Source organism: Catharus ustulatus, chromosome Z (genome assembly GCF_009819885.2).
Source record: "Catharus ustulatus isolate bCatUst1 chromosome Z, bCatUst1.pri.v2, whole genome shotgun sequence".
Classification (NCBI taxonomy): Eukaryota; Metazoa; Chordata; class Aves; order Passeriformes; family Turdidae; genus Catharus; species Catharus ustulatus.
In genome coordinates, this window is record NC_046262.2 from 36,395,155 (window position 1) to 36,406,871 (window position 11,717).

Below are 11,717 nucleotides of genomic sequence, written 5' to 3' on the forward strand. Positions count from 1 at the left end.
CTGAGAAGGTCAGCTGTGGGTCAAAGATGCTTGGCTGGGTCTATATAAGCCAGTCTGATATAAAGGAGAATATACCCAAGTTCAGCCAATCTGTCCTGTTTGCTCATCTGTTTGCTTGGTCACTGGCTCAGGAATCTGTGTTCCTCAACCAGCTGTCACTAATTTTGTTAGATCCTTTACATCCTCCTTGTCCTTCCCTCTGATTTATATATATGTTCTGTGTCATATTTCTGTTTATTCAGACACTTTTTCTCAACTTTGGCATCTGAATGTTTATTCAGGGTAACAGAAAATTGACAATAAAAATGTGAAAAATCTCCTGTATTTTAAAGAGCATTGCATCTCCACATTCACCTAATCAGGGCTGTTTTGTCCCTGGGTGATTAAGAACTTGTCCACAGAATGGTAGAACAGTTTTCACATTCATATATCAGATGGACCCAGCAGTTGACTAAATAAGAGTGTGTTTTATTTTGAACTGTCCCTTTAGGACATAACCATCACAGATACTGCAGTTACCATCCAATTATCCTCTCCTTTCCTCTCCCTTTTTTCACAGGGATCTCTTTTCACGATATTTTTAAAGGAGAGAAAAAAAGAAAAAGAAAAAGAAAAAGAAAAAAAAAAGAAAAAGAAAAAGAGAAAAAGAAAAAAGAAAAAGAAAAAGAAAAAGAAAAAGAAAAAGAAAAAGAAAAAGAAAAAGAAGAAAAAATTTTAAAAGCACAATACCTTAGCATATCTTTATTCTGTCCCCTGTAACTTTCTGCAGTCAGTATTGGATGATAAAAAAGTTATTAAAAGCACCTTAGTAGAGAGAGGCAAATAGGCCTCTAGAAAAGAAAGTAAACCTAAGGCAAGAAACCTGAAAAGATGTCCTGAACTCTGATCTAGTGTTACTACTGGGGAAAAAAAAGTCACTTTTGACCCTAGTATCTACTGGTTTGTTTTTTTTAAATTAATAAGCAATTATTACTTTGCTGAGAACAAAGTATAATGTATACTTTATACAAAGTATATTTACAATCTTTTGTAAATGTCACAAGTATTATCCATGTTTGTGGTGCTTAATTTGGGACAGAATTAGGATGTTTATACGTTTTTTGTTACATCTTACTTTATGACAAAAGGAGCCTTGAACTTATTATATGAAACACTTGCTGGATTACTTCTCAGAAATGTACTTGCCTCTCAATCCAGTCAAATGGATAACAATGCAGTCAACAAGGAAATGGATCTGTAAAGAGGTAAGAGTGCCAGTTTTTCAGCTCAAAGATTCTTGAGCAAAAACAGTATACAGCAGAGCTGAACCTACAAAGAAGAAGCTGTCCTGTTTGTCCCTGAGAGCACAAGCTTATCCTAACATTTTATTTCTGAACAACCTTTAGAACCTGGGAGAACAAATGAAAGTAGTAACTAACAAGACCTTTTGTAGGGCTAATTTCAGGTGGCAGTTTGTACTTTTGTTATTTCTAAAGCAGTTTGTAAGATGCTTTGCATCTGATCTAAAGTGTTTTACTTATCTCTTGGTCAAGCTTTGATGGAATTTCTTTCTGACGTGGCAAAGAAGAACAGACATGGGAAATTACATGACTTTAGATAATATTTTACTATAACACCGTTGGGACGGAGCATATGTGGTAATACACAGAATGGTATCATTAATCCAGCTGGCACAATGTTAGTCCAGCTAACCATTTCTGTCTGAGTGAATTCATGTCCTTTTTAATATTTATTGGTTCAGGAGGAAGAGGGATGGGGGTATTTTTTGGCCCTAATTACTGGTACAAAGAAATGAAGGCAAATATATTTGTATAGCATAATTCACTACCGTTGACTAGATGAAAGGCTATCCTGAAATTTAAGGGGTGAATGAAATTACTTTAGCTTGTGGGGTGAGACACTGTTGGACTGAATATCTTGTTTACATGTTTGGAATCTCAGAAAAAACTACTTTCTTCCAAGCAGGGCACTGATGCTAACAGCCTCTGCAAGACTAACAGACTGAGGTCAAGACAAGTTCTTCTTCAAAGGTGACAAGAAATTATATAGATGCAGGTTACTTAGAGATGACTAGCATATCATGTTAATGTGATTGTTGTATGGAATAATTGCACTTTATGCCAACAGTTCTGGTTATATAGTCTTCATCAGTGAGATATTTCCCACTACCAAAAAGCTGAAAACGAGTCAGCCCAAACTTCTGTGTTAAATTACAGGACCTTGAATTTTAGGAGGAGGAGTTAATCTATAGGGCCTTCTGGGAATCTACCCTCTGGAACAGGAAAGCACAACAGAGCTGTCACATCTTTAAGTACACTTTTCATAAAGCACAACAGCTCTCACATGTCATCATGTATAGGATGACAACAAAGGATGTCAAGAGACTGATATGGATGAATCAAGAACTGGTGGTCAGGCTTAAGGATAAGAAGCAAATGCACAGTCAGTGTAAGTAGAGGTAGGTAACCTGGGAAGAATATAGGGACACAATCAAGTTGTGTAGTGATGGGGTGAGGAAGGTCAAAGCATGACTGAAGAATAATTTGACAAAATTAATAATAAAGGCTTCTGCAGGTATATCAGCCATAACAGGAAGACCAGCCACTGATGAGCACAAGTGGTAAATGGTAACTATGGATAGGGAGAAGGCAGACTGCCCCATCCCTGGAATTGTTCAAGGCCAGGTTGTATGGGGCCCTGAGCAACCTAATCTAGTTAGTGATATGATCTTTAAGCTCCCTTCTAACTCTAACCATCTTACAATTTTATGGTTCATTTTACTCTATAAAAATATGTGTAAGCTTCTAAAAGAATTAGACATAGAAATTTGTACTTACAATGATAAATTAATTTGATTTGCTCAATTTAAGCCTCAAATGACAAGAGAAAGATAAAGACTAAACTTCTTAGACTGAATTTACTGGACTACATTTGCAGGACACTCCATTTGCAGTGTTAGGAACAGCTTGCTATTTTTACTCAACTCTTCAAAAAATAAAAATATAGTGTTGGTTTTAATCAGTTGGATGAGAGCTAGTTGAAAGAGTTAGTTGGATTTTTCTTTTGCTAATGGACGTCAGAGAATTCTTCATTTAAGAATGCGTAAGGAGAATTAGCATGAAAGAAGTATAATTACTTTTAAATATCTGACCCCAAAAGCTGGATATCAGACTGATGAAAAGTCCTTATTCTGAGCTGTGTCAGCAAATGTTATTCATGCCAAGCGCTGTTTCTATTTAATTTCAAAAAAGAACCTGAGGGTTTATTAATGGCCATTGGTGTAGCTGACTTCAAAATATAAGTCCTCTGTGTATACACAGATGTTGTACAACCATAGAAACCATTAATTCCCCCCAGCAATTTTCTGCCAAGTTTCTTATATGTTTCTCTTGTGGTTGCCCAGGACTCTCAAAGCTTGGTAACATTAAGCACCTGCATATTTCACTGCAGCGTCTTATCTGTCCCACATGAATGGTCTTATCCAGTAGACCATCTTACTGTATTTTTGACAGATCAGACCAGGAGCACCTTAAAGACAACTAGAGCTCTGACCCAATGCTCAAGGAGAGTATTCTACCAGGTCTCTTGGAGATCATATTCTCTAATATCTGCATCATAAAAGGGTATTTGAGCACTGTTATTGGGAAATTATCTGGCCATCACACCCTAGGACACTTTTGTCTTGTCTTGAGTCAGCTTCTTTGAAACATAAATATTCAGCAGAAAAAGGGCATTTTCATATAATGTGTAGGATTTCTGTGTGAGAGGAAGAAGATAGGGGTTCCAGTTTCTTCTTTTAAAAGCACATAAAACCTGACTTGACTTAAAACAGTCAAGTCAAAAGCCGTCTTTTTCTCTTTATTTTCTATTTTATTCTTTCTGTGAATTCATATTCAAATTTACTTCTTTTGCTTTATAGCCTTCATTAATTCCAAGTGATGAGTGAAGTTAATGGGAAGTTTTCTTCCCACTGAGGTGCAGATTTAATGCCTGCTTAAGAACACAGAGAAAGCCTGTCTCAAACTGAAAGCAAAGAAAATGCATAGGCTCCTTGAAAGGTAAGGGTTATAAAAATAAATTGCCAACATCTTCACGGTTTGTTTCTCAGGGGCTGAGCTGCCACTAGCACATTATGCATGTTGTTTCTTTAAAGACACTAATTATTTTACATGATGTTTATTAAGCCATTTAAATCATTGCTATTCACCAGCTACCCAAATTCTTCAAGTGCAAGCAAAAGAAATAAAGGTCATCCATGGCTTTGACGTGCTTTTGATGAATGTGGTCTGTATAACATTTACCACAACGCAGAACAGAAGCCATTATTTAAGTAAAGCTGGTTATTGTTCATTAGTACAAAGAGTGTGCAGTAAATACAACGAAAGATTGCTCAGTTTACTATGTCTTTGTCATCCAAAGCAGCTCTATGAATAACTACAGGGATTTGTCTTTGAATGACTTATTCGCTTGCTACCTAATAAATAACATGTAATTAGGTTAATATATTGTTTCCTAGTTATGCTAGCAATTTAGTGGAGGAAAATAAAAGGGTGATTTCAGATACAAATGAATGGTGGATAATTTTAACACGATCCCTGAACATACTTGGACTCATTAGGTATGGCTTAAACTGCTGGGAGGTCTGTGTGTAAAGGAAAAGCAGGAAATAGGTTTAATGAGTTCCTTATTACTCAGGTCCTGAGTTATTACACATGTAGTATAAAACTGCAGTAACTATTCTGCATTGAATAAAACACCCATGGTGACCTGACACTGGAGAATGAAAATATGCCGTGCTAGTTTACAAGTCTGGACATTTTACTCAATCTACCAGCAATTTTTTCTGGAACTTGTGTTTCAGGATCAACAGTGAATAGCTGTCCATTTGCATCAGCTGTCTCCACTGGAAATTAATGTTTGATGAAACGTCTTGAGAGGACCTCATGGCACTCAGAAGAGTTACTTGTTTACTGTGTGAATGTTGAACAGGCTAAATGCCATGATGTGTAAGGGCAAAAAACAGCAGTAGGCAAAAAAAATTTCATTAGCTCTTTACTAAGAAAACAGTGAATATGAAGTCACCAGGGATACTTTAAAAATTAAAAACTTGTTCAGTAATATTTTTGTGTACCAGCATCTTATTTTAGAAGAAATTTAGGGGTGCTCTTAAGGATGATAAGACAGTGCATGTGTCCCTTAGGCCAGTTTTAGAATTCTCTTAAACTGCCAATTCTAAATCACTCACTGTTTGTAGAACTCAGTATTAGAAACATTGAGGAACAGTGGTCTGTAGACAACTGAGTAGGGGCATGAGTGGTAGTTACTCACATGCTATTTTTCTTTTCTAATGCAAATATCTTATTAATTTCCTAATGCCATAGGCTTTATGAATTTTAAAACCAGGTCAACTATAGAGCAAAAAACCAAATCAAATCATAATTTGCAATCAAAAACATACTCAAATGGTTTCTCCAAGTCTACATGGATCCTTTACTGCTTTTCCTTCAGTGGCATCTTCGTTTGTGTTTGTTAAGCCTGTTTGTAAAAGATGTCAAAGATTCAGTCCTTGGTCTTAACCAAACTGAAAACACTCACCTGTAAAATTTACCAGCTCAAACAACAAACTCTTTTCCTGACCCATACTTCTGAGGCAGCATGGCCCTTGTTGTTGACAGAGGCCAGAGGAGAGGATATTGTTGTCATAATTAGTGTAAGTTGCCAAGGACACTGATTTTCCTCAATTAAAATAAAAAGGAATCAAATACATCAGGTGACTGGTGATAAACTGGATTTGCTCACATAAATGGTGGTTTCCTATCATCAGTGAAAGGATGTGTCCCATGGGCAAGGGCTGATTTAGTTGGAAATGATACAACTTTAAAAAAATTATTATGTATCTTTAATCAGGGGTTTGTTCTCCTTTGCCCTGGAGAAGAGGAATTAACTTTCTCTTTAAAAGACTGTTCATCTGGTTAGCCTGATGAGATACAGATTGGAAGTAGACAGAAGATACATGGGAGATAAACATGAATGAACATAACTCCAAATATCACCCCCGGAGAGGTTAGATACCTGGTCTGGGAAAAGATTGATAAGAGAACTGAAGAATGAGGACCAAATTAGCATTGAAAGTGAAGCGAACTATAACCAATAGGAGATTGATTACTAAGAATTGTGTAATTTAAGACCAATGTATGAGAATTTCTTTGGATTTTGTCTGTATAGGTATGTGAAAAGTCTGATAAAGAACCATGTGCGATGGAACGATTTTGACTGCACAACCCAGACATGCGTGGATGAAACTATTTCAATTGCACATCCTAGCCAGAATAAAGTGATGCCTTGATTCTCTAATACTGAAAAGATGTTGTTGGAGCGTTTCAGTCTTTCCTGCATTTTGATGACAACTTGATTGAAAAAGGCTTCGTTGGTGGGTGTCAGCTCTCTTGCTGTCTGTGCTGGGTCCAGCTGAGATAAATCTAATATTCTATATGGTAACCCATAATGTGCTGCTTCTTTATTTCCTTTTTTGGTAAAACATTGTTGATACACCAGTGTTTTGTCTGTTGCTGAAAAATGCCTGAACACCTTCAAGGTCCTCTACTTTTTCCCCCTGTTCCAAACTAAGCAGCCTTGGGAACGTCATTAAATTAAGAGAAGACACAGCCACAACCGCTGAACAGATCTGACCAAAGCAATATCTTATACCACAATTTATCATGCTTAACAACAAAAGTTCAAGGGAGAGAGAAGACAAGGAAGACATCTGTTCTGGTGTTTGTCTTCCCAATTAGCTGTTATGTGTGGTCAGGCTTTACTTTACAGGCAGTGGCTGGACACCTGACTACCCATGGCAAGTAGTAAACAAATTCCTTTGTTTTGCTTGAATGTACAGCTTTTGCTTCACCTATTAAACTGTCTTTAACTTGATCCACGAGCTCATTGTGTCCTGATCCTGCAGATGGGTGGGTGCTCTAGAGTCAACCCACCACACTTTCCTTGTAAGCTTGGGACTGGTAAGATGCATTTTTTAAAAAGTGAACTGTAACTCCATCCACACTTCTAGGATTTCTCCAGCTCATTTTGTATCTTGCATGGTATGCATTTTGCACCAACAATCCATTCTCAGTAAATTGAAAACCAACCTGTATTCCCTAAGAATGGCGACAGGCAAGTGACTGCACACACTGTTTTGAATATCTAGCCCTAAGGCTCTGGAAAATGCACTAAGGCAAGGAATTTTAGAAATGAGATTGTTCCTTTTGTCCTTATCTCACCCCCTTGGATTTACCAGCAACTACTGTTCACTGTTTGGCCTGTATCATAGGCTGTTCTCCAAATTCTGTGCATTGCCAGAGGCATGAAGGGACAGACAGGGAAAAGTGATCAATTCTCAGTTTGAAGTGAAGTGGCAAGTCAATTCTTCTGTGGGTTTAGAATAAGCAGTAGGTCAGAATATAAAACATGACTGGTGTAGAGCACCTGATATGTTGTGAAATCTGCAGTGCACCCAGTTTGAGAACAAGCTGCTAATTATCCCTCAATTGCATGGTTCCCAAATATTTTCAGTCACTTTTCATGGACTATTTAGTAAAAGACGATTTTAGTGCACGTTTAGCTTGCTTAATAGCATTATTTAGTGCTGTGTGTTATTTTTGGTAAAGTTGGTAGATTTTTTATAGGGAACTGAATCAAACTTAGGACACATACTGCTCAATCTTCAACAGGTATGATTGAATAAGCAAAAAAATAAATAAATAAACAAAATACTGGAAATTATCCATTCTCTATTGTCCCACTGCAAATTGATCCTCTGCATGTTTATCTCCTGTCAATAATGCTTTCAGGCTTGTTGGCTTGTTTATTTAAATGCTCTAGGCAACCATCTATTGTAAATTTTACATGATGTCCATTTAGATCAGCTGCCTGCATGAGCAAATTTGAAATTTATGGGTGTGCACACGAACACATAATACATGCCTGTCTGTTTAAGACCAGGTTTCTTGTAAAAGAAGAATCTGAAAATGTGACTTGTAAGGGTCTTTCATTACCCTCCATCTTCCCTTTATATTTTTACCAAGATGGCCTCTTTTCAGTGTTTTAAGTATGCCCAGTTCAGGGAATTGAATGCTAGAGAACTGCTGAACCAGAATGAACCAGAATAGAAGTGAACTATTTGCTTAAATGTTTTGCTAATGCACTTTAATGCAGTGCTTACATTAGTGCCTGTGTTAATTCAGTATCTATTAACTGCAATTCAACAAAGGTTATCAAGTAAGGGCATAGCGTAACACTGCACAGTCCCCCTACTTCATCACCAGTAGCTCCTAAACTTAAAGTTAAGCATATATTTAACTACTTTACTGTGCTGCCTCTTTAGTGAATGTGCCTTATTTTATGTTATCTAAAGTTAATAATTTTCCGAGCTAAGTATTCTTCCTTTCCTCCAGTTCCCTTCATAGTCTGTGTTTGCCACTGCCCATGAAATAATTAATCAAGGGGGAAACAAATGTATCTTCTAATTAACACAGACAACATAAACAGAATAGTGGCATTCCTTAGAGCAATAAGACAGCTAATTGTTTCCTCTCCCTCCAGTGTGGCAGAGACAACTGCACACGTGGGGAGGAAAGCTTTCTCCATCGTGCTGAAGGGGTTGTGCGCCATTTATCAAGCTGACTGCTCTGTCATATCAGTGGAAGGACCCTGGAGACCCCTGACCATGAGATTGAAGGTTGGTACCAATTTACTGCAACACAAATGCATTGAACAGGAAAGAGAGAGCTTCTAATCTCCTCAATTTTCTTATATTACCCTGAAGGCTAGGGAATTAAATGAAACAGTAGCTGGTGACAACTTTAGAGGATACTGAATGCATGACAGGAAAAGTACTAAAATAGCTCAATAGTTTTATTTTGCACATTATACACTTTATACATTTATACATTTTACGTTAATCTTACCCCTGCATAGAGAAACAGGTTATGCCTCTTGGATATATGTCTTCTCAAGAGAAGGAGAAAAGCTTACTGAATTCAGTGTCTATCTGGTTCAAATTTGTTAGCAGCATTTATAAAATATGTATTTAAAATATATAAAACCAAACAGAACATATCCCAGGGTCTTGTAATTTTCTTTTAGTTCATTGACTTGGTAAACTTGCATTCCATTTTTGATCTTTAGCAATACCAGTCTCTGGAAAATCATTAGAAGAGCAGAATTTGTAGTGCCAGTCAGTTGTCATGCCCACTTCATCCAGAGTTCTTACATCAGCCTCTCTAGAAAAGCAAAAGAGATCCATTCCCACACTGTGCTAACGGGAGGAAACCAAGGTCTTGTCCAAACCCTTTGGCTAGAAAATGCTTTAAACAGCAAACATCCAGCCTAATTTCCTGATTAGTCATTTCTCATCTTGCATTAACTGTTGCAATGCTGAGCACTTATAGATATATAAATGTCCATCTCCATCATTAAATCTTGCTTATTTTTGATGCTGCTGAATGCTGAGGGGAATCCTATTCTCTGAGACTGCAGTGTTAATTCACAAAAATACGAAAAGAAGGCATTTATGGCATCGGCATCATCTGCACAGATTTAATTCTCGCTCAAAACACATAGCACCTTCCTTTGCAAAGCTACCCAGAGGAACAGCTGCATTCCAAGTGCTGCAAGCAATATATAAATAATAATAGTACTACATAGCTATATATAGATGAGAATAATCTTAAGGCATCCCTATACCTTCAATTGAAAGGATTGCTAAAGGCCATCATTTCCCATTTCCTAGTAGGCTGGGGGAGTCGGGAGTCACACAATAAAAGGACATACAACAATTATTATAGCATTACCATTTCCAATCCTTGAGCTAAAGGTCAGTGTGGTTTGCTACTGTAATATTTCCAGGGATTTATAACTTACCTGAATAAAATTTTTCTCCAGGTTAATATTTTCTACATTGAGTGTTAATCTGTATATATATTTTTTTGGGCATGGAAAACGAAGGAAAAGTTTCACTATAGATATGAATACTGTTCCAGTCTTAGGTTGTTTTAAATTTATGCTCTCTTGTAAACATACACATTTAAGACTTTAGAACTCTGCTTTAGAAACTGAGATCTCATATACAGTAATTTCACGATTATAAGCCGCACTGATTATAAGCCGCACTTCTGGGTTTCAGCAACTTTTTGGTTTTTTGTCCATACATAAGCCGCACCTGATTATAAGCCGCATGTTACAATACAGAGTGTGATAAAAGGTATCTGTTCTATCACCATCTGTTGAGGGTGGGGACAGTGATCCTTATCTCAATGGCAGATAATCTGCTAATGGGCCATCCATTGAAACCTGGCAAGGCATTGTTCTTTATCTTTTCACAACCCATCCTTCTTCCAGGGAGTCATTGTCTGCTAATGGCCCATTGAGTCCCCCTGTGGGACTGATAAAATTACTGCATCCCATTGGAAGTTGCTCCAGACAGGGGGAAGAGCCCAACATTTCTTACCAAGATAAAAACAGAGGTTTTGGGACACTAAGGGAGCCCCTTTCTCCACTGGACTCCAGAGGAAAACCGGATTTCTCCACATCACCACTGGACCTCTGGAGGGAAACTGCACCTTCTACAGAAGCACTGCTCCAACTGAGCCACATCTGTCACTGCAGGAGAATGCAGCCACCATTTAATGGGACTGCTACCAACACCCTGCCTGGTGGGATGTCAGGTTGTACTCTGACTTTGTCAGGGTTTGGAGTTTGTTTCTTTGTAGTACTGTATTTCTATTTTAATTTCCCTAGAAAAGAACTGTTATTCCTAATTTCCATATTTTTCCCTGAAAGTCCCTTGATTTCAAAATTATAATAATTTGGAGAGAGGGGGTTTACATTCTCCGTTTCAAAGAGAAGTTCCTGCCTTTCTCAGCAGACACCTGTCCTCCAAACTAAAACAGTAACTTTTTGTTCTTTGTCCATATATAAGCCGCACCTGATTATAAGCCGCACTGCCGGGTTTGGACCAAAATTTTAGTCAAAATGGTGCGGCTTATAATCGTGAAATTACTGTAAATTAAATCAAAGTGATTTCAGAGTTTGAAAATAAATCAAAAAGTAAAAATATTGAAATTATAATTTTCATGCTTTATAATGCTCTAAGCATTTTTGTGTCTACACATGTATGTCATGTATAGATTTTATTAGTCACAAAATGGCACATGTCTAAAACAGGTATTTCCTCTTTCAACACATGAAAAATAATTTTATCTGGACTATAAGGAGTAGTGATCTGTTATCACAGGGAGAACATAACAGTTCTGCAAGGTAAGTACCATTTTCCTCCCAGGAGAGCTGCTAAGCATCTGGGCCTCAGAGCAGTAAAGTATTTGAGCATGTGTTTTCCTAGAGAGTCCCTTGCAACTGGGGCAGGGGCTGATGGTCACTGTGAGTCACTGCCTGCATTACAAGGGCTTCTGCTGTCACTTGGAAAGGTCAGCAGGGAAACTTCTGCCTCCCCAGCCCTGCAGTCTCCCCTCACCTTTATTTCCACTGTTTTTGATGACTTCTAAAAAGTCTCCTTGCTCCCACCCAAGTGACCAGCCTTCCCCTTTCCACACAGACACATGCTCATTCCAGGTGCAATTGCAGCCCCTTCAGCTGCCTTAACACCTTCTCAACATTCTCACTGCAAATCAGTTTGAATTCTGCAGGTTTAAAATAGTCTTCTT

General features: G+C 37.7%; 1 long non-coding RNA gene across 1 annotated transcript; it reads left to right on the forward strand.

Annotated features, from left to right (window-relative positions):
• Positions 1–1,061: 1,061 nt before the first annotated feature.
• Positions 1,062–6,423, forward strand: LOC117011062. The gene is made up of 4 exons (XR_004420844.1): positions 1,062–1,244; positions 1,966–2,030; positions 3,920–4,058; positions 6,226–6,423. It is a non-coding gene; the product is annotated as an uncharacterized LOC117011062 (long non-coding RNA).
• The last annotated feature ends 5,294 nt before the right edge of the window (positions 6,424–11,717 follow it).